Source organism: Panulirus ornatus, chromosome 2 (assembly GCF_036320965.1).
Source record: "Panulirus ornatus isolate Po-2019 chromosome 2, ASM3632096v1, whole genome shotgun sequence".
Taxonomy (NCBI): Eukaryota; Metazoa; Arthropoda; class Malacostraca; order Decapoda; family Palinuridae; genus Panulirus; species Panulirus ornatus.
Window position 1 is genome coordinate 62,903,765 of NC_092225.1, and position 25,216 is coordinate 62,928,980.

General features: G+C 43.6%; 1 protein-coding gene across 8 annotated transcripts in view; it reads right to left on the reverse strand.

The window, feature by feature from the left end:
* LOC139756673 (fat-like cadherin-related tumor suppressor homolog) overlaps nucleotides 1–25,216 on the reverse strand; it is a 1,059,999-nt gene that overhangs the window by 817,726 nt on the left and 217,057 nt on the right. The window lies entirely within an intron of this gene.

The window sequence follows — 25,216 nt, forward strand, 5'->3', positions numbered from 1 at the left end:
GCCAATTTCGATACCTCCCAAACTCTTCATCGCAGAGGCACTATCATACCCCAGACCTCCACTCCTGTGGTAAAAGGATCACATGCAGAATTCTTTGGCATCAGTAGTATCTTTATAACCCCAACATTTCATCTTAGAGGCAAGGTTGCAGCCAGAGATTTCCAGCGCAGACACACGTCCTTAGCGTTCCAGTCCAACAACAGCCCTGTAATCCAGGGCCATACCCCAAAAGGAACGTCAGATCCAGGGCAATCCAACCAAACGGCAACGTCATAAGCCGGACTCTCCAGCCCAAAGTTAACATGGCATAGTGGCCCGTACTTTGCTACCCGCCTCAGCACTAACGTCAAAACCTGGTCTCTACTCCCAGCAAGGGCGTCATAGCCCCCAGCCGTCTACTTTAAGAGCTTCCTCTATAACGACAGCTTGGCTTAGGTGGTGAAGGCCGCGACCAGCCAGCCAGATGGTGGAGGAAACCTTTATATATAAGTTTTGTCATTTCTTTAACCTACCTGCTGGGCTTTACCCACTCCAGACTTACCTCTACTTTAGTGACGAGAAAGAAAAATTATCATCGAGATCTTAATCTTTCCATTCTCCAGCTAAGCCTATTTTCGTTCTTAATGCCAAGGGAAGAGGAGCGTGTCTTGAGGTATTCAGCGAGCCACACATGGCTACAGGACAGTAATAAAGGCCAACATTACAGAAAGATTCGCACACTGTAGCCGGAAAGGAAGGGGGTCCCCCCCTCACCTCACCTCAACCACTCCCTACGGAGGCGTTCGCCGCTCGGTGTGAGCACCAGCCTCACACGCTAAGCCTGGGGCACCAAGCCTTGTCCACCAGTCTTGTGCACCAGCCTCGCTCCTGGTGACTCTTCACATTTGCTGGGAGCGAAGAACCGAAAGCCATATGTACAAACACGTATCCAAGCCGAACCATTAAATAAACACAAACACACACACACACACACGCATATATATATATATATATATATATATATATATATATATATATATATATATATATATATATATATATATAGGCATAAAGGTGGAAAGGTCGTCGGAAGGGCCTGGGTGTGGATAGGGAGCTGTGGTTCCGGTGCATTACACATGACAGCTAGAGAATGAGTGTGAACAGATGTGGCCTTTTCTGTTTTTCGTTCCTAGAGCTATCTCGCTAACACGGTGGCAAGTATGAAAGAAAAAGAATATATATATATATATATATATATATATATATATATATATATATATATATATATATATATATATATATATATATATATATATATAATCACTGGGGATAGGGGAGAAAGAATACTTCTCACGTGTTCCCTGCGTGTCGTAGACGGCAACTAAAAGGGGAGGGAGGCGGTGGCTGGAAATCCTCCTCTCCCGTTTCTTACTTTTCCAAACATAAGGAACAGAGAATGGGGTCAAGTGAGGATTTCCCTCAAAGGTTCAGTCCTCTGTTCTTAACGCTACCTCGCAGATGCAGGAAATGGCGAATATGTGAAAAAACATATATATATATATATTTTTATTTTTTTTATTATACTTTGTCGCTGTCTCCCGCGTTTGCGAGGTAGCGCAAGGAAACAGACGAAAGAAATGGCCCAACCCCCCCCCATAAACATGTATATACATACGTCCACACACGCAAATATACATACCTACACAGCTTTCCATGGTTTACCCCAGACGCTTCACATGCCCTGCTTCAATCCACTGACAGCACGTCAACCCCGGTATACCACATCGATCCAATTCACTCTATTCCTTGCCCTCCTTTCACCCTCCTGCATGTTCAGGCCCCGATCACACAAAATCTTTTTCACTCCATCTTTCCACCTCCAATTTGGTCTCCCTCTTCTCCTTGTTCCCTCCACCTCCGACACATATATCCTCTTGGTCAATCTTTCCTCACTCATTCTCTCCATGTGCCCAAACCACTTCAAAACACCCTCTTCTGCTCTCTCAACCACGCTCTTTTTATTTCCACACATCTCTCTTACCCTTACGTTACTCACTCGATCAAACCACCTCACACCACACATTGTCCTCAAACATCTCATTTCCAGCACATCCATCCTCCTGCGCACAACTCTATCCATAGCCCACGCCTCGCAACCATACAACATTGTTGGAACCACTATTCCTTCAAACATACCCATTTTTGCTTTCCGAGATAATGTTCTCGACTTCCACACATTCTTCAAGGCCCCCAGGATTTTCGCCCCCTCCCCCACCCTATGATCCACTTCCGCTTCCATGGTTCCATCCGCTGCCAGATCCACTCCCAGATATCTAAAACACTTCACTTCCTCCAGTTTTTCCTCCATTCAAACTCACCTCCCAATTGACTTGACCCTCAACCCTACTGTACCTAATAACCTTGCTCTTATTCACATTTACTCTTAATTTTCTTCTTCCACACACTTTTCCAAACTCAGTCACCAGCTTCTGCAGTTTCTCACATGAATCAGCCACCAGCGCTGTATCATCAGCGAACAACAACTGACTCACTTCCCAAGCTCTCTCATCCCCAACAGACTTCATACTTGCCCCTCTTTCCAAAACTCTTGCATTTACCTCCCTAACAACCCCATCCATAAACAAATTAAACAACCATGGAGACATCACACACCCCTGCCGCAAACCTACATTCACTGAGAACCAATCACTTTCCTCTCTTCCTACACGTACACATGCCTTACATCCTCGATAAAAACTTTTCACTGCTTCTAACAACTTTCCTCCCACACCATATATTCTTAATACCTTCCACAGAGCATCTCTATCAACTCTATCATATGCCTTCTCCAGATCCATAAATGCTACATACAAATCCATTTGCTTTTCTAAGTATTTCTCACATACATTCTTCAAAGCAAACACCTGATCCACATATCCTCTACCACTTCTGAAACCACACTGCGCTTCCCCAATATATATACAATCACCACTGGGAAGAGAAAATAAAAATGGTTTAATGCATCCTCATTCAGCTTATGTATGGCTTTCAAAAATCTTTTACCGAACCATTTCCCATCGCTATCTCGCTCCGCGTTCCTCAACGTCCCCATAATCCTAAATCTGCCCCATGTCATCTAAAACATTCAACAGTCCTTCAAATTATTCCCTCTAACTCCTCTTTTCCCCTTCTTTGCTTCCCTATCTTCGCCCTTCCAGATGCTTCACTTTGTTCTCTTATTCTCAGCTTTCACCTCCTTCCGAAATATTTTCTTATTCCCTCTAAGGTTTGCCGAATTCATCACATCTCACATATGCCCTCCTTCTAAACCCCTGGTACTTTATTTTGTACATCTCCCAATCAATCGCAATCCTTCCCTACATGAGTTGCCCATTCAACTCTCTTTTCGCACCCACTAGCATCTTAACTCTCTCATCGCACCACTTACTACCCTTTCCTAAATGCCCTCATCCCACCTTCCGCATACCACTCATTTTACCCGCACATGTAAGCAAATACTTCTCATTCCTCGCCCACTCTCCTGGTTCCATTTACTCTCACCTTATGCCGTTCTTCACCAAATCTGTGTTGGTATCTTAACACACAAGCCTCCTTTACACTCTCACTCACATTCACCACCTTCTCATATATATATATATATATATATATATATATATATATATATATATATATATATATATATATATATATATATATTTGCTTTGTCGCTGTCTCCCGCGTTTGCGAGGTAGCGCGAGGAAACAGACGAAAGAAATGGCCCAACCCACCCCTATACACATGTATATACATACGTCCACACACGCAAATATACATACCTACACAGCTTTCCATGGTTTACCCCAGACGCTTCACATGCCCTGATTCAATCCACTGACAGCACGTCAACCCCGGTATACCACATCGCTCCAATTCACTCTATTCCTTGCCCTCCTTTCACCCTCCTGCATGTTCAGGCCCCGATCACACAAAATCTTTTTCACTCCATCTTTCCACCTCCAATTTGGTCTCCCACTTCTCCTCGTTCCCTCCACCTCCGACACATATATCCTCTTGGTCAATCTTTCCTCACTCATTCTCTCCATGTGCCCAAACCATTTCAAAACACCCTCTTCTGCTCTCTCAACCACGCTCTTTCTATTTCCACACATCTCTCTTACCCTTACGTTACTTACTCGATCAAACCACCTCACACCACACATTGTCCTCAAACATCTCATTTCCAGCACATCCACCCTCCTGCGCACAACTCAATCCATAGCCCACGCCTCGCAACCATACAACATTGTTGGAACCACTATTCCTTCAAACATACCCATTTTTGCTTTCCGAGATAATGTTCTCTACTTCCACACATTCTTCAAGGCTCCCAGAATTTTCGCCCCCTCTCCCACCCTATGATCCACTTCCGCTTCCATGGTTCCATCCGCTGCCAGATCCACTCCCAGATATCTAAAACACTTTACTTCCTCCAGTTTTTTTCTCCATTCAAACTTACCTCCCAGTTGACTTGACCCTCAACCCTACTGTACCTAATTACCTTGCTCTTATTCACATTTACTCTTAACTTTCTTCTTTCACACACTTTACCAAACTAAGTCACCAGCTTCTGCAGTTTCTCACATGAATCAGCCACCAGCGCTACTCACATCCACAACAGACTTCATACTTGCCCCTCTTTCCGAAACTCTTGCATTCACCTCCCTAACAACCCCATCCATAAACAAATTAAACAACCATGGAGACATCACACACCCCTGCCGCAAACCTACATTCACTGAGAACCAATCACTTTCCTCTCTTCCTACACGTACACATGCCTTACATCCTCGATAAAAACTTTTCACTGCTTCTAACAACTTGCCTCCCACACCATATATTCTTAATCTTCCACAGAGCATCTCTATTAACTCTATCATATGCCTTCTCCAGATCCATAAATGCTACATACAAATCCATTTGCTTTTCTAAGTATTTCTCGCATACATTCTTCAAAGCAAACACCTGATCCACACATCCTCTACCACTTCTGAAACCACACTGCTCTTCCCCAATCTGATGCTCTGTACATGCCTTATACATATATATATATATATATATATATATATATATATATATATATATATATATATATATATATATATATATAAATATATATATATATATATATTTACCTGGAAATAGGGACGAACGAATACTAACCACGCAACCACAAAACTCTTGTGCACGTGTAATTACCTATTTATAATTACTTATTTGTGCATTGCGCGGGGGAAGAGAGCTCTACATCCATAAGGCCTCGTCTCCTGTACTTTTAAACCTACCATCATCACAAAGACTTAAATCTCTGTCAACCGCCGACGCTCATCCTCTCCTTACATTAAACCATTATTTCGTGATATCATTCTTAACCATCCTCTCTCAGCCTCAGGTCATGGCCTCTGTAACACCTCCGGCAACGCACCTTGTGAAGAACTGTTGACTGTCCGCATCATCCAGTTGATTCAGACGCGAAAATGTTATCATAAGGTCAAACTTCTCCCGCCTCTCTTCTTACGGTGGACAGCTTTGTAGATTCCAACATCTCGTTGCAGCTAATCTCTCTTGGTTCCAGCAACATCTTGGTTGCTCTTCTCTAAGCCTCTTTAATCATGTATTTGTGTTTCTTTAGGTGCCTGTCAAACATTTTCGTAGTCATATAATGAATGTTAGTGTGTGTGTGTGTGTGTGTGTGTGTGTGTGTGTGTGTGTGTGTGTGTGTAACTACGTATCTGTAAGTACCTATTAGTACTCCATATGGAGTGAGTGGGGCCACATCTCTTGAACAGTTTCTATCATCAAAAAACACTTCAAAATTCTCCATACTGTCTGCACTTACCACGTCTTCATTTACTGAACTTGATTCTGTTTGACTCAGTATCAGGGACACGATGGGATCTTCTGAGAGAGAGAGAGAGAGAGAGAGAGAGAGAGAGAGAGAGAGAGAGAGAGAGAGAGAGAGAGAGAGAGAGTTCTTTGAAGGGACCGAACTCGGGAAAACTGACGAGAATACAGCTTCCACAAAGGTGGCATTTCACTCGCGGTGTAATAACTTTGAGCAGGCAGGCGGAGTCCGGTTACACACACACACACACACACACACACACACACACATACACACACACACACACATACACACACATACACACAGACATACACACACACACACACATATATATATATATATATATATATATATATATATATATATATATATATATATGTGTACAGAATGGAAAAAGGTGAGAACAATGGAAGTAAGGGGAGTGGGGGAGGAATGGGATGTATTTAGGGAATCAGTGATGGATTGCGCAAAAGATGCTTGTGGCATGAGAAGAGTGGGAGGTGGGCTGTTTAGAAAGGGTAGTGAGTGGTGGGATGAAAAAGTAAGAGTATTAGTGAAAGAGAAGAGAGAGGCATTTGGACGATTTTTGCAGGGAAAAAATGCAATTGAGTGGGAGAAGTATAAAAGAAAGAGACAGGAGGTCAAGAGAAAGGTGCAAGAGGTGAAAAAAAGGGCAAATGAGAGTTGGGGTGAGAGACTATCAGTAAATTTTAGGGAGAATAAAAAGATGTTCTGGAAGGAGGTAAATAAAGTGCGTAAGACAAGGGAGCAAATGGGAACTTCAGTGAAGGGCGTAAATGGGGAGGTGATAACAAGTAGTGGTGATGTGAGAAGGAGATGGAATGAGTATTTTGAAGGTTTGTTGAATGTGTCTGATGACAGAGTGGCAGATATAGGGTGTTTTGGTCGAGGTGGTGTGCAAAGTGAGAGGGTTAGGGAAAATGATTTGGTAAACAGAGAAGAGGTAGTAAAAGCTTTGCGGAAGATGAAAGCCGGCAAGGCAGCAGGATTGGATGGTATTGCAGTGGAATTTATTAAAAAAGGGGGTGACTGTATTGTTGATTGGTTGGTAAGGTTATTTAATGTATGTATGACTCATGGTGAGGTGCCTGAGGATTGGCGGAATGCGTGCATAGTGCCATTGTACAAAGGCAAAGGGGATAAGAGTGAGTGCTCAAATTACAGAGGTATAAGTTTGTTGAGTATTCCTGGTAAATTATATGGGAGGGTATTGATTGAGAGGGTGAAGGCATGTACAGAGCATCAGATTGGGGAAGAGCAGTGCGGTTTCAGAAGTGGTAGAGGATGTGTGGATCAGGTGTTTGCTTTGAAGAATGTATGTGAGAAATACTTAGAAAAGCAAATGGATTTGTATGTAGCATTTATGGATCTGGAGAAGGCATATGATAGAGTTGATAGAGATGCTCTGTGGAAGGTATTAAGAATATATGGTGTGGGAGGAAAGTTGTTAGAAGCAGTGAAAAGTTTTTATCGAGGATGTAAGGCATGTGTACGTGTAGGAAGAGAGGAAAGTGATTGGTTCTCAGTGAATGTAGGTTTGCGGCAGGGGTGTGTGATGTCTCCATGGTTGTTTAATTTGTTTATGGATGGGGTTGTTAGGGAGGTAAATGTAAGAGTCCTGGAAAGAGGGGCAAGTATGAAGTCTGTTGGGGATGAGAGAGCTTGGGAAGTGAGTCAGTTGTTGTTCGCTGATGATACAGCGCTGGTGGCTGATTCATGTGAGAAACTGCAGAAGCTGGTGACTGAGTTTGGTAAAGTGTGTGGAAGAAGAAAGTTAAGAGTGAATGTGAATAAGAGCAAGGTTATTAGGTACAGTAGGGTTGAGGGTCAAGTCAATTGGGAGGTGAGTTTGAATGGAGAAAAACTGGAGGAAGTGAAGTGTTTTAGATATCTGGGAGTGGATCTGTCAGCGGATGGAACCATGGAAGCGGAAGTGGATCATAGGGTGGGGGAGGGGGCGAAAATTTTGGGAGCCTTGAAAAATGTGTGGAAGTCGAGAACATTATCTCGGAAAGCAAAAATGGGTATGTTTGAAGGAATAGTGGTTCCAACAATGCTGTATGGTTGCGAGGCGTGGGCTATGGATAGAGTTGTGCGCAGGAGGATGGATGTGCTGGAAATGAGATGTTTGAGGACAATGTGTGGTGTGAGGTGGTTTGATCGAGTAAGTAACGTAAGGGTAAGAGAGATGTGTGGAAATAAAAAGAGCGTGGTTGAGAGAGCAGAAGAGGGTGTTTTGAAATGGTTTGGGCACATGGAGAGAATGAGTGAGGAGAGATTGACCAAGAGGATATATGTGTCGGAGGTGGAGGGAACGAGGAGAAGAGGGAGACCAAATTGGAGGTGGAAAGATGGAGTGAAAAAGATTTTGTGTGATCGGGGCCTGAACATGCAGGAGGGTGAAAGGAGGGCAAGGAATAGAGTGAATTGGAGCGATGTGGTATACAGGGGTTGACGTGCTGTCAGTGGATTGAATCAAGGCATGTGAAGCGTCTGGGGTAAACCATGGAAAGCTGTGTAGGTATGTATATTTGCGTGTGTGGGTGTGTGTATGTACATGTGTATGGGGGGGGGGGGTTGGGCCATTTCTTTCGTCTGTTTCCTTGCGCTACCTCGCAAACGCGGGAGACAGCGACAAAGTATAAAAAAAAAAAAAAAAAAAAAAAAATATATATATATATATATATATATTCATTAGTTCGGATGATTCAGTTTATGGAAACTCTACAATACACTACGTAGTTTCACGAAAGAAATCCGCTTTATCAGGTATGAACAATTGACAAAGTTTCAACTTCTAAAAACAAGCGCACAGACCTGTACATCCTCTGACCAACAAGCCAGAGTAGAAACCATGTCTTGGCTGTTAGAGGGAAAGTGGGGTGGGGGGGGTGCCATGTGGTTAAGAGGGGGTTATGTGAGGGTAGTTGGCCTAGGTAACTACTAGGTAACTACTCTTCTTATGTTGTCTTGTCTTGCTCATTCTTCCATAACAATTGGGTTGATAAGAGACTGAGCTTTTAAAGTTACCTGGGGATTGGTGAGTTATCAGTGATCATTAGTAATTAAGACAGATTCAAATGACGTTACGTGTGGCCTAATCCGATGAGGGTTACAATGTGACTGGATTGTTCGTGTGGCCTAATCCGATGAGGGTTACAATGTGACGGATTGTTATGGTCTACAGGGTAATCATTTTCCTGCCAATGCTTATAGCTATAGCATTACTGTTGTCACCTCCATGTAGTGAATGATTCTGACAATAGCATCTCTCTCTCTCTCTCTCTCTCTCTCTCTCTCTCTCTCTCTCTCTCTCTCTCTCTCTCTCTCTCTCTCTTCTCTCTCTGTTTTACCGGTCTGGCCAATGCATACACATTTTAACATGCTTTGCATTTAACGGCGCAAACCCTCCCAATTTTCTGGTAATTTGGTCTACTTTTAATTTAAGTCTTAGCAACTTTTACATTAACTAAGTTGAAGACTAGGGCAACACCAAACGCATAGATCTATCATCCTTCCACATTGCAGTTACAAGATGAATAGAACGTCTCCCTGACTTTCCCCAGTAAATCTTGTTCACAAACCCCATGAGATGCCTAAAATGTATATTTCATATGGTTACTTTCATCTTCTAGACTTGTGGGATCACATACATGCAATAGACTAAAAACATGCACATAACTAGAGCCTTAACAACCCTGTCACATTGTAACCCTCATTAGATTATGCTACCGTAATGTCACTGAATTTGCCTTCATGGCTAATATCAATAACATTAACCTGTCCCCAGGTAACTTCAAAACACATCTTACTGCTATCAAGACAAGATGGCATAAGAATAGTAGTTGAACACTCATCTCGCTACCCAGGTAAACCATCCCCGCGAAACCCATCCCTCCCCCTTCCTTTCCCCCTAACGGCCAGGACACAGCTCCTACGCTGGCATGGCGGTACGGTGTACAGGTCTGTGTGCTTGTGTTAGAAGTTGAAACTTTGTGAATTGTTTACACCCGATAACACGGATACACACACACACACACACACACACACAAACATATATATATATATATATATATATATATATATATATATATATATATATATATATATATATTATTCATATTGTCTTTTTATTTTGCTTTGTCGCTGTCTCCCGCGTTAGCAAGGTAGCGCAAGGAAACAGACGAAAGAATGGCCCAACCCACCCACATACACATGTATATACATACACGTCAACACATGCAAATATACCTATACATCTCAACGTATACATATATATACGCACACAGACATATACATATATGCACATGTACATAATTCATACTGTCTGCCTTTATTCATTCCCATCGCCAACCCGACACACATGAAATAATAACCCCCTCTCTCCGCATGTGCGCGAGGTAGCGCTATGAAAAAACAAAGGCCACATTCGTTCACACTCAGTCTCTAGCTGTCATGTATAATTCACTGAAACCACAGCTCCCTTTCCACATCCAGGCCCCACAGAACTTTCCATGGTTTACCCTAGACGCTTCACACGCTCTGGTTCAATCCACTGACAGCACGTCGACCCCGGTATACCACATCGTTCCAATTCACTCTATTCCTTGCACGCCTTTCTCCCTCCTGCATGTTCAGGCCCCGATCAATCAAAATCTTTTTCACTCCATCTTTCCACCTCCAATTTGGTCTCCCACTTCTCCTCGTTCCCTCCACCTCTGACACATATATCCTCTTGGTCAATCTTTCCTCACTCATTCTCTCCATGTGACCAAACCATTTCAAAACACCCTATTCTGCTCTCTCAACCACGCTCTTATTATTATCACACATCTCCCTTACCCTATTACTACTTACTCTATCAAACCATCTCACACCACATATTGTCCTAAAACATCTCATCTCCAGCACATCCACCCTCTTCCGCACAACTCTATCTATAGCCCACGCCTCGCAACCATATAACATTGTTGGAACCACTATTCATTCAAACATACCCATTAATGCTTTCCGAGATAATGTTCTCGACTTCCACACATTCTTCAACGCTCCTAGAACTTTCTCCCCCTCCCTCACCCTATAATTCACTTCCGCTTCCATGGTTCCATCCGCTGCCAAATCCACTCCCAGATATCTAAAACGCTTCAATTCCTCCAGTTTTTCTCCATTCAAACTTACCTCCCTACTGACTTGTCCCTCAACCCTACTGTACCTAATAACCTTGTTCTTATTTACATTTACTCTCAGCTTTCTTCTTTCACACACTTTACCAAACTCAGTCACCAGCTTCTGCAGTTTCTCACACGAATCAGCCACTAGCGCTGTATCATCAGCGAACAACAACTGACTCACTTCCCAAGCTCTCTAATCCACAACAGACTGCATACTTGCCCCTCTTTCCAAAACTCTTGCATTCACCTCCCAAACAACCCCATCCATAAACAAGTTAAACAACCATGGAGACATCGCACATCCCTGCCGCAAATCTACATTCACTGAGAACCAATCACTTTCCTCTCTTCCTACACGTACACAAGCCTTACATCCTCGATAAAAACTTATGATTCTATGGTGGTTACATGTATAACCACCATAGGACCAATTTCTATAAAAGAGTCCTGGTACTACCAAGGATCTGTTTCTAAAGGCTTCTGCAGCCCAAAACTGCGCTACGTTGAGCAGCAGAGAAATGTAAACTCCTTCGCAGTGAGAAGTTCTTTGACAAAACGGTACTCCAAGTGATACAACTTTGCCAACGGTGACTTTTCATCCGCAGTGTGTGTGTGTGTGTGTGTGTGTGTGTGTGTGTGTGTGTGTGTGTGTGTGTTACAGTAAGACCTCGATTCAACAGACTTGGGGGAATCAACGGACGCTGTCCTTCAGTGCCGAAAGAGTAGTCCGTACTGGTATGGACTTCGTCCCACACTTCGATGCTGAAGGCTGGAGGGGAAGATGCGACTGAAGATGATGTTCTGCAGTGGTTACAAGTTGATGAAGGTGATCCTGGGCAACATGTTTCAGACGAAAGATGAGACTGTGAAGGTGTTCTTGCTGACGCTACACTGGGTGAGGAAAGTAGCGAAGATGATGAGGAAGAAGAAATAGTGCCAATTATCGATCCAAGACTGTTTGTTGTTTGCCGTCACACAGATTTTATAATGAATTACATTGCCATGTCAACTGGCCATGATGTGTCTCCCATTTATGAACATTTTCGTGCATTTAGGGAAACCATAAATTATCAGTACCAGAATATAACTCAACTGCACCTCGACTCCTACTTCAAACCTGTTGCTGTTGCTGACATTCCTTCATCACAATCCTCTACCAGTAAGAGGTCACGGGAGCAACATCACTGCTCCTCACCACAACCCTCCGTTAATAAGACGCCACGAGAGAATTACTGCTCCTCACCACAACCGTCTATAAATAGGAGGCCACGGGAGAATCACTGCTTCTCAGCCTCGGACCAAAAGTTATTCTGGGGGTTGTCATGGCAAGATGAACTCATTTAACACAAACGGAAAGTAGATTCTGTAAATTACATGATTTACAATAATTTACAACGTTCATGTTACTGTATTCTCTGGCCGTAAGATACGGTTATTACTGTCGTATGTATAATACATCATGATAAACCACCCGGATATCTGTCCGTTAAATCGAGGTTATGTTGTATTTATAACTGCACCAGAATCCCTTTTTCAAGAAGTTCCAGCAGCTCCGAAGCTGCGTCGCTTTCGTTACCAGGGAAAGAGTGGACTCCTCTGGAGAGAAGAGTTCTTCAGGGACTATGTCTGTACCCCCTTTCGTCAACAGACGAGGATATAGCCACACCAAAGACGACTTTTCACTCGTAGTATAAACTTATGTAGGTGTGAAATCCAGAATTATATATATATATATATATATATATATATATATATATATATATATATATATATATATATATATATATACTTGCTTGCCGTTTCCTGTATTAGTAATGTAGCTCTAAGAACAGACGATATAAAAGCCTCATCCGCTCACATCCATTTTCTAGCTGTCATCTGTAATGCACGGAAACCACAGCTCACTATCCACAAGCAGCCCCCACACACCTTTCCATGGTTTACCCCTAACCGCTTCATAAGCCCTGGTTCGGTCCCCTGACAGTATATATATATGTATATATATATATATATATATATATATATATATATATATATATATATATATATATATATATATACACTGTCAGTGGACATGTTCATCAACCATCCGAAAGGGAAGGATGAACACCGAATTGACTATGAGCTGGTCGCCCTGTCCGGAACTCAAACATGGGCCCGTGAGATTCATGGGTCGCATCGCTAATCACTACACCACGAAGGCTCATATGTGTGTGTGTGTGTGTGTGTGTGTGTGTGTGTGTGTGTGTGTGTGTGTGTGTGTGTGTGAGCGCATGCGCGCCTCTGATCTTTAAAATCATTGCCGCTAGCCGGTCGTCCGCTTCGCCTCCTCAACCTAAGCCCCTGGCTTACCCCGACTGGTGAGAGATTACGTCCAGGGTTTTAACATAGGGGCCAGGGAAGGGAGGAAAGTTTACAAAAGGGATAGGGAAAGAAAACGAGAGAGAGAGAGAGAGAGAGAGAGAGAGAGAGAGAGAGAGAGAGAGAGAGAGAGAGAGAGAGAGAGAGAGAGAGAGAGAGAGAGAGAGAGAGAGATGCTGGGAACGGACGACAGTGGTATGTATGCCATTCCTTTCCCCTTGTTTTCATTACCTCATCAAATCCTTGCTGTCGTCAGCCGTTTGCACAACCCTCGTAATGTTCTTCGTTATCTTAATCACTTTCTCCATCCTCAATATTTTTCTCGTTCCTGTACCTCACCGGACGTTTGATGATGCACTTCAAGAGGCGGAGGTCACATCGGGTAGCTTTGGGCGTTGACCCACACATGCCAAAGCACTATTCAGGCCACCTATGCCACGACCCCAAGTTACCTCACCTATGCCATAGTCTTCTTAGTTACTCCATCCATTCCAAAGCTCCATTCACCCTGCCGATGCCTGAACCCCACTTGCCTCACCCATGCCAGGGCAACACGCTCCATCCATGCCAAAGCGCCGCATATCCAACCCAGGTCAGCGCCCACTTACCCCAGCCAAGTCACAGCCCCACTTTTCCCATCCGTGACACACAACCGCGAGCACCACACTTTCGGTGACACCAGCCTGCGATGATGATCTGGGTGTGAGGAGGTGCTCAGGTCACTCCTTCCTGCGGCAAACGTGCATAAGCTGCAGTTTTATCCAGTAACAGCACATGATTTTGAGGCTGTGATTCTAACCAGTAATATACTTGAAGTCACTGTACCCCGGACAAGCCTGAAACTTAATAGTCCAGTCGTGCGCGGAGGTCCTTTAACATGCCCAAGACAGAGGGTTCTGTGCATCATCGATCAGGCATCTTCCACGGCTTTCTCCCGCGAGTGTAATACATCTTTCGTGAATGGCTCGACTCGACATCCGAAATCTTAATGTTAACTTTAGAACATCGGTAAGTTAATATACGTATTTCTGGGCCGAAAGGTGTGTTCCGCGCGACCTAGTATTCAAAGTTCCGGTTCGCCTCCCCACACTGCTGTTAACCTTAGGTCACGGGCGCTGAAATGATGGTGACGTATGATGTGACTCAGAAGGTGGAAGGGCTGTTGAGGGAGAACATAGGGTGAAAGTGAGAGACGCGTTACAAGGTAGTGAGATGGAGGAGTGAAGCAGTGAACCAAAAGGCAGAGGGAGGGTGAAGCAGTGAGCTATAACGTAGATGGAAGGTAAAGCAATGAACCTAAAGGTAGAGGAAGGCGAAACAATGAGTCACAGAGAAGGGTGAAACAGCGAACCACAAGGCAGTGTGAGGGAGAGGCAGCGAATCACAAGAAAGGGAGAGGGTGAAGCAGAGGGCCACAAGACAGAGAGAGGCTGAATACCTGCTACTGAATACCTGGTGAAATCTTCGGAGGCTCTTCTACCCTCTCAGCCTCAGTCTGGGCCCAGCCTGTCGGGTTGGGTCGTTGGTCGACTAAACTGTTGGAAGCTGCAGCCCTCAGGACCACATAGCCCCCACAACCTGGCTGGTCTTGCACTCTTTGAAAATACTTGTCTCGAGCACTCTCAATTTTCTCAACAGCGCATCCCATGGCATTTCTGATGATTGCGGGCAAGGTGATGGAGACCTTCGGGCCCGGGATGTTGAAGGTGTTCTCTCTTTTGTGCAGTGAGCCACAAGAAAGGCAGAAGTTGAAGCAGTGAGCCACAGGGCAAGGAAGGGTGAAGCAGTGAGACACAAGGCAAGGGGAGAGTGAAGCAGTGAGCCACAAGGCAAGGGGTCAATGAAGCAGTGAGCCACGAGAAAGGGAAAGGGTGAAACAGTGAACTACAAGGCAAGAGGACAGTGAAGCAGTGAGCCACAAGAAAGGTAAAAGTTGAAGCAGTGAGATACAAGGCTCGAGGAGGGTGAAACAGTGAGCTACATGTCGGGGAGAATGTGGTGTCGTAAGCCTCAGGGAAAGAGGGGCGTGAAGCAGTGAGCCATAAGGCAGGGACAGGATGAAGCACTGAGCTACAGAGCAGAGATGGAGGCCGAGGGAGTGAGCCACAGGACAGACGAATGAGCCTCAAGAGTGAAGGAGGGTGAAGCGGTGCGTTACAAGGCAGGGAGAGGGTGAAGCGTGAGTCACAAGGCAGGGAGAGGGTGAAGCGTGAGTCACAAGGCAGGGAGAGGGTGAAGCGTGAGTCACAAGGCAGGGAGAGGGTGAAGGGTGAGTCACACCACAAGGAGATAATGGAGTTTGCAGAATAATATTAGGGTGAGGAACAAGACTTAAGACAGAGAAAATATTATCATTTTAATTCTCTGAAAAAAATGACAAAACGTAATATATGACTACTTCAACGAACTGTGACTTGCTCATTATAAACGAAAAAAAATCAATATCTTGGGGGATCAAACTTGCGGCAACACATTAGTGCAACACTTTCAGGCCCCTAACTTCCAACACATTAAGGCAACAACACTCTGCGATGCATAAAGCAAAACCTCCATTTGGCCAATGACCTTTCCTAACCTTCTGAAGGCGGTCGCTTGAGATCCAGGACCCCAGAGATACCCTTGCGAAAGTTAATGCTTCCAAATAAACAAATCATCTGGTGTGTGTGTGTGTGTGTGTGTGTGTGTGTGTGTGTGTGTGTGTGTGTGTGTGTGTCTGTGTCTGTGTGTGTGTGTGTGACATAACCAAGCAAAATAGAAGAGCGTGGTAGAGGCGGCTGAAGGACACATGCTGGAGGGTGAGGACATATGTTCGTCTGTGTTACAAGTGTGTGTTTGTGTGACATGACGGGAGTCGCTCTAACGCACAGCTCAGTGAACTGATAATGGCTGGACGTCGGTGTCTCTTGGCCCTGGGTGACTGTGAGACTTGGGTTATCTGGCTGTGAACAAGAGGCAGATGGCGGGGATGTATAACTGGAGTGTCCTGCTACATTGGCTGAGTGGGTAGGGACATGGTTAGATGACTATGACAAATGGTTGCTCGGGTTTAAAACCTAACTGGAGAGAGGAGGGAGGGATAGGGTGGGTAGTATTGATTCGTGAATGGGTAGTCGTGACCACGCAGAGAAGATGGGTGTCATACATGGCAGTGTGGTTGAAACACACGACTGGGTGGTCGCAACACATGACTGGGTAACTATGACACATGGCTGGGTAATCATGACTCATTGTTGGGGAGCTACGAAAAAAAGGCGAAGTTGACGGCAGCATCTGAGGGTGGGTGTGTGTGTGTAAGCCCAGTTGGGTGGCCACGAAGCATTACCCTATGACCAGGACCTAGACCATTGCCTCGCACTGCACAAGATGCACACCACAGGGAGCCCCTCCCTCGCTCCCGCCACAGCCTATCCATAACTTAGCAAATTCTTAAATATTCCTGATTCTTTCCCCCTCTCTCTTCTCCAGATCACCCCCCAACAAAAACAATCTTCTTACCTACCAAAAGCGTCATTTGTATCGATATTCCATACACAACGGCTTCAAACACCACCGAAACTTGAACACGAAGGAGGACTTTACATTTTTAATCCAAAGATGGCGAGTGTTGTGGAAACCATTATCAGAATATCCTGCTGGTTCTGGGTATCAAAAGTCTGCCTTCTTCATCCAAGAATTTCTTGAGCCCTGAGAGGAAAACTCCCACACCTTCTACCTGGCGAGGCACGTATACTCTTGTCATAAGGGACTCTCATCCGTCTTCATAACCTAAAGATTTCTTGCACCAAAAACACATGGCCATACGGGCTGGGATAACATTACATATACATATTCTGTGATTTCCATCTCAGGCTCGATGGTAATTTTTAACAAGCCGGCGTGTAATCATCAGACATTACCTGTTTCTACATCAATCAAAATAAATTACCCTGCGGAATGCAAGTAATAAATTGCAGTATGCTAATGCCGGTGTTCTGGAGAGTGCGAGCACAGGGGTTGGAGGAGGAGGAGGAGGAAGGAGTGGTGGCCCACGGCACCCAACCCCTGGTCTAGGAACCAGACGCATCCAGGGCCTGTACAGGGCTCCGTGGGGCTCGTCACTACACTCCACCGTCCATTCTTAAAAGAGAACAAAGCCTGAGGCAGGGCTCCGGCACGGCAGCAGCGGAAGCAGCTGGCAAGCAAGCAACAAGAGCGCTCACACACACACACACACATACACACACACACACACACACACACACCTGAGAATGCAATTTATCTAATGGAGTTTCGAACGCAAGCAACTTTTGCCGAGCGGGAAGTGAAATTCCTCGAGTTATTGTGAGTTCACAAACAATACATGTCATATGGTTCAGCGTCCCAGCGATCCAGACGAAACTGAATCTAGATTTAAGAGAATTTTCTCTCCCGTTGTTGTACGAATCATTGTTACTTCCTCTCGTGTTGTTGTATGAATCATTGTATTTCTTCTCGTGTTGTTGTATGAATCATTGTATTTCTTCTCGTGTTGTTGTATGAATCATTGTATTTCTTCTCGTGTTGTTGTATGAATCATTGTATTTCTTCTCGTGTTGTTGTATGAATCATTGTATTTCTTCTCGTGTTGTTGTATGAATCATTGTATTTCTTCTCGTGTTGTTGTATGAATCATTGTATTTCTTCTCGTGTTGTTGTATGAATCATTGTTACTTCCTCTCGTGTTGTTGTATGAATCATTGTTACTTCCTCTCGTGTTGTTGTACGAATCATTGTTACTTCCTTTCGTGTTGCTACAGGAGTAATTCTTCTCTTTTCTGTTACATTACGAGCCATTGTTACTACTCTCTGTTGCTGTGCGAGTATCGTCATTTCTCTCCTGTTGCTGTTCGAGTTATTGTTATTTCTTTCTTGTTGCTGTACGAGTCATGGTTATTTCTCTCCTGTTGCTGTACGAGTCATGGTTATTTCTCTCCTGTAGCTGTGCGAATCATTGTTATTTCCCTCCTGTTGCTGTACGAATCATTGTATCACTTATTATTTCTTACTGATCTTTTAATCTACCTATATTTTCTCGCATTTTCTTTTTTCTTTCTTTTTTCCCTCACGCTATTACACCTTTATGATCATCATCACCATCAATATTGTTCATTACAGCGGGAGTATCGTTAACAATAATGACATGATCAGGACTATTACCGTCACCATTAGTGGTATTGGTAATCGTATTAACAGTAACGGCCGTTGGGGTGATAATGTTGCTTTATGGATTAATGGAATCTCTGTGTTCGCTGAAGCACAGGGTTGCTGCATGTGTGTGCGTGTGCGTGTGTGTGTGTGTGAGAGAGAGAGAGAGAGAGAGAGAGAGAGAGAGAGAGAGAGAGAGAGAGAGAGATCTACCTGGATCAACGTGATACCCATATAACGCAGTGAATATTCATATGTGAATCGTCCAGACAAATCATTTAAAAAAACGTATCTCAAACGGAAAATGTACCTGGTATTTACCCATCATGATGTCGTTTCTACCTGTAAGTTAGAAGACATCTTGGACACGATGATGGCTGCAGCCGGTGGTCATTTTGAGATGTCTTGGGTAAGCCCACACGACAATGGCATTAATGAGTAATGGGAAGGTCAGATAAAGAGAGACCTGATGGTGTATGATCAGGCTATCTACTGGAGGACTGCATTAGTATTCTGTGTTCCTCATCTATATATAGAGGGAGACGGGAGTGTCGTAAAGCAGAGGGTTCTCTCCCCAGGAGAGACACGTTCTATATCTGGTCCCATCTATCCCATGGGACACTGTGTCTCAGGGCAGCACATTTCAGCGAGTCAGACCATGACCTACACACGTACTACATTCGTTCCCAGTGCATAGCATTCCCTGACGTTAATAACAGATTCAAAAATCATTTTATTCATGAGGCAGCAGAGCGTCACATTTCCATATATTTACTCTCAATCACCAGATATATATATATATATATATATATATATATATATATATATATATATATATATATATATATATATATATATATAATACTGACATCATCTACCCAGTAACATCAAAATCACCATCACTGCGTATCATAAAGACGAAAAGTATTGCAATTATAATCGCTTTCTTGACCGACCTTTAGCTCCATGACAGCAGATGTTGCCCAAGAAATGCTCCACTGCCTTACTAACAAGACATCGATCCGAAGAACCCGATAATTTGACATCGAAGGACAGTAACGCTGTGAAGGAAACAGCCCCCGGGTAAAGAATGGCGAGGGGGGAGGGAGTGTAGTATTCCCACGTTGAAATGAGCCGAAGGGACAGTACCACAGTGGCAAGCGGAAGTACCACTAAGTGAGGAAGGGCTGGAATGAACAGTATAACGCTGGCCTTACAGTGCTAACAAGCGGCGGTGTGGCAGTGAGGTGACAGGGTGAGGGAGGTGGCAGTACGAGTTGCCAAGACTTAACATTCACTAGGGAGCTCTGCTAATATTGGCAGGAGTATGGGTGCCATCACTGGCGCAGGTATTGCCACCAGCTGTGAGCGATACTGGCATGATGACAACTGCCGCTGTAAAGGTCACCTGATGCAGCGTTTGATTCGCCAGAGACGTAAATGGCCAACCGTCACTGTGGCAGTGACGAAGAATCATTGACGATGTCTCGTAGATAAGAAACGTTTATTCTCAAGGAGAGAAAAGAGACCTCATCCACAACACTGTCCTTATCTGTTCAGTATTTGCACCCACACTCATTCGGCAATGGTACTATATACAAAATACTTGATCTTGTTCAAGAATATATTGTATTTTTGACAAATCTGATTCAGTTAAAGAACCAAATTCAAGAAGACCAATTCGGTTTCACGGCTGGGCGTGATGTCAGAGAGATAAACAAACTCCACCTCTCCCACATTCTTCCGTATCTAGAACTGCAGCAGCTTCAGTTCCCCACCCCGCCACCACCAGCCCCCTGGCGTATATATTCCCGTGCATAACCGCAGACGTTGGCGAGGGTTTTCCGTGGTAGGAGCCTATAAAGAAACTGGCTTTATGGGAATAAGTATTCCTAAATTAAATACAAAACGCAGTTTGCTGGAGGAGTGGGATCGGCTCGTGCGACCAACTCGTAAACATAGGGTCTCTGCCAGAAGGAAAACAAAGTCTATTTGTGAAGCACAATTCACATCTGACGTTCATGCATACAGGCAGTTGGTGGCAAGGTCGGGGAACAGGTTAAAAAAAAACCTCTCGCGGTAGTTCACGGGGTTTACCCCCCTCCCAAATTATTCCAAAACAAGGGATCTATTTTATGGTGCTTTAGTCTCCGTTCGGCTGATTTAAAAGTCGCATCGCCACAGTTTACGAGACCAGAGGGTTCAACCCGACGGAACAATGACTCCCACATCATGCCAAAGGCTACGGAGGAAACACGACAGCTCCTATGTCTGTGCAGAGATGCTCGAATGTTTTCGCGACTACATCACTGCACATCAAAATATGAAGGAGTGATTGGATCACGACCTTATTGCATTAGCTTAGCGAGAAAGCTTTGACATATTTCAGTTTTCTTTATCGTTACGTGTATACAGTTTCTCAGTATTACTATATTCCTCATTACTTTTATCATTAATGCGTTCAGTTCATTATTCGCCTATTCATCTATATATCTCTTATTTACCTCTAATTCGTGCCTTTACTTTCTATCTTGTTCTGTGAATTCTTTTAAGCTACGAAAGGTAAATGAGGAAGAAGACATGGACGTAAGAACTCACTGGTGACCAAAGCCAAGCAAGCAGTGCGCAGTCGTGGTATACAGGACGAACAACTGGATTCATAGGCAGGTGTTCTTCTCATTTTGGGGGAAATCATTCTCATGTTCTCCGGTTCACTTAGTATTGTCTTTAGTTTTGGTCATCCTTCTTCATAAAAGACTAAAAGAGACAACGGAATGAGACTGGCGTCAAGCTACCAAGACGATTCCCAGGCTGAGAAACAAATCCTATTAGAGGCGATTAAACGACTTAAATCCATTTTGCTTAGAAAAGAGAAGGTTAAGAGGTGATCTAATACTTGTATCCAAAACCATCAAGGACTTCAATGATAACGATTTAATAAGCTACTTGACAGTCGTCTGACTTTACTGGTATTACTGGACATCTTACCTCGAATGTGGCGGAGCACATTTTCTGCAACAGGATTGTTAACACATGGAATGATTTACTTATTAAAGTGGTTGAAAGCAGTGCTATAGATAATATATATATATTTCGCTTCAAGTCTACAACTAACATTATTTTTCGCCTTCTTAGTCAAATGAACAATTTGCAGGTTTTTCTTCATGAATCATCTGTATGCCTTTCTACTCCTCCCACACACACTGTGTTTCTCATATCTTCCACTATCAAAAAAAAGCTCGAAAGGACCTAATGGTGTTTTTGAATTCCACTGTATTCTTCTGTATTTCCACTATGCTTTTATCCTCACTACATTACAATTTAATCACATTCTATTAATCTTCACTGCTCTCATCACTACCCCTCCATGACTATACCTTCAGTACTACTGGGTTTTTCACCTTAGCATTATGGTTAAGACAGACAGAGAGCCAGTGATGCAGACGGACAGACAAACAGAAGACAGACAGACACACAAAACTATAAATAGATAGGTAGACTGATAGACAGATAGACAGATAGATAGATAGATAGACAGATAAAAAGATGGATAGATAGATAAATAGATAGACAAATCGAAGGGACTTAAGCCACTCTGGATATTTTTCCCCCCCTTTTACCAGACCGAGACAGAGGCTGAGCAACGTTTTCAGCCGGCAGCGCAGTTCGTGGTCAAAATCACAACAACAGATGTCGGGTTCCCCGACAACGGTGCATCGCAGCTCGCTCGAGCATATCAACCAACCTGTATTTTCTGATAGAAAATCAACCCCTCGCTCTCATTTTTCTTCCCTGGCCCCTCACCCCCGCCTGCACCAGTGTTTAGGCTAGAGCTTTCCCCTGCTTCACTTTTCTATATCTTCCCATGAATAATACTGGAACACCTGGTCCCAGCAGAGGGTTTGAACTTGATCCGTCAACTCCGCCTCAATCTTAAGGCCTCTTAGTCCATCACACCAACTTGGCTTACGTCATACACAACAGCTTTTTTCTTGTATATGATTTGACGTTTATTAAGGACAAAAGAAAGTGTGTTGGTGGTTGTGGTTGCCAAACCAAAACACTGGGAACATACAAGAGTGACAGCAGCACCCATGGGTACCAGGGCACTGTGTAAAAAAAAAAAAAAAATGACATGAGTGGAATAGCAAATTTCATGTTCACAATTAACATTATTTCAAATGAAGCTAATGAGTGACTGAGCTTTGAAGTCCAATTTCGTCCCTGCTGGACCTGTCGATATGTGAGGGGCGAGACTCCCTGCTGTCTCTTTCTAGGTAACTAAAAAAACGCAGGAATTCTAAATCTGTTTTTTTTGGTTTCTACGAACGGGATGCGTGCTGTCTGTTTGTTACTAGGAACGTAAGATTAGCTGTCAGTTTGTGAGTAGCTAGGAAGGGAAGACTTGATGTCTGTTTGTAAGTAACTAGGAAAGCACGACTTGCTGGATGTCTCTAAGCATCTACGAACGGCAGACCTACTGTCTGTTTCTTTGTAGCGAGGCATGGAAGGCTTGCTGTCTGTGTGTATGCAACAAGGAACGGAACCCTCGCTGTCTGCTTGTAAGCAAATAGGAACGGAAGTCTGTTCTGCCTTCTGTCTGTAAGTAACTAAGAACATAAACTCCGAGTAGAATGTATCCAAATATTTACCATCTTCATCTTGAGAGAGCGAACTCGCTGGACTACTGCTCGTCTATTCTTGAGCGTGTTTGGTCTGTGTACAAAAACATTTGGATTAGACGCTGAAACACAAATGATTAACCGGATCTGGTGGGAACTGTGCCAGCGTAGACAGTGTAAACTTTCCTTTATTCACAAGTTGTTGATTCATGCTGAGTGAAGTGGGTTTGTATGCTGATATATATATATATATATATATATATATATATATATATATATATATATATATATATATATATATATATCACCTGTGAAACCTCGGTTCATGGTACCCAGATGCTCACTCTGTTCAGACAAATCGGTCTTTACAAGTGAGAGCTGCTGCTGCTGGTGGACATTCAATTTATGTTTAATTTCATGATCGCAAAAATATCAATGAAATGCATAAATACCACATATAGATGACTGCAATTTACATACTAGAGCTCACTTTATCTTCCTCTTATTTCTATATTCGTTCTCTTTCTCGCTCTGAACGTCTTCTCTCTCAGTTCAAACATGAACAGCATCTCGAAACTGGGAAGCAGTAATCTTATTACATTCAATAACACTAAAATGCAGAAGTCTCCCTACGTCTCTTTCCAAGTGTCACTCATTTCCCTCATATCAATCTAATAACCCAGTGGCGGTTGACCCCTGCTGCAACATAATCGTTTTGGTCTTCTACAATCCTTGAACCCTTCCACATAATTAGCAACACACAGTCTGCTCTCAAGAAGCTGATGTTGTATAAAAGATGTAATCAGTCATCGTGTGAATACCGTGTTCCATACCTACAGGGGTTTATTCTCAAGAGATGTTACGATCCCTTTCCCTGCTCCACAGGTATCCTTTTGGTCTCTCCTCGGGTGAGAAGTCCGCATTCGTCCCTGCCACTAAGCCACGTGCCCAGAGTATGTTTCTGTCCTGCTGCTTCCCATAGTTTCTGTGTAGAGACCAGCCAAGCAGGATTGATCGTTATGATCACCACCTTCTTTTCTCGGACCCTAAAGCTGATAAATCATCTTCATTCGTTTTCCTCTCATTCTATAACACATCTTACTTTTAAGAGTCAGGTCAAACGAAATGGCCTCATTTGAGGCATGTATCATATACAGAAACCTAAAATACATAACAATTTCACAATCCTTCAACAAAGTTTTTCATCTTTGCAATAAATTGCAAAAGAAAAGTTTCTTTTCGGAAGTTCTAGAAAAACACCACCGTTGCTCACATGAGCAAGCACTGCATAAAGGAGCATTCCGAATCTTTATTTACGACGGTAATTCATGCATGAGACACGAACAGAGGACCTCACTGTGGCCAGTCCTCACTGATGCTGGGCCTTCAATGACAAAGGGCCAACTGAATATCAAGTGAGAGGAAAACAATCTATTATGACAAAAAAAAAAAAAGTTAAGAAAAAGGAGATAAGCGTAAAATGTTATAGACAGGAACGAAATATTAAGTCTTGCTGGGCAGCTTAGTTTTAATGGGACAGACAGCGTGTAGTGGGGCTCTTTAAGGAGAACGAGGCACAGGCACGAGGAACTCCTGAAGAGTAACATGCCAGGCTGAACCAGGTCCAGTACCCAGGCGAGTGCCTGAAGCAACCTTCCCCTCCCACCAGGTGTATATCCAACGTAAACATCCCTGACAGTCTGCTAAGGTTAATGAAGGCAGGTGTCAGTCTCACGGAGTGCATCTACCACAACACTGAAGCTAAAAGAAAAAAAAGAAGGAAAAAGACTTCCCCCTTACAGCATATTTCTTGTTCGTGTTTAGACATACTTTTACTTTCTTAGATGAGGCTGGTATAATGCAGGAGGAACGAGCTGGATTCCTGATACTTTTAGTGAAGTCTCTTGAAAGATTAGTGCTGTGAGGGCATCTGCTGTTGTTGCCTCCATGTTATGGTCCAGACAGTGTCGTCCATGTCACTGTTCCAGGCGGCAACG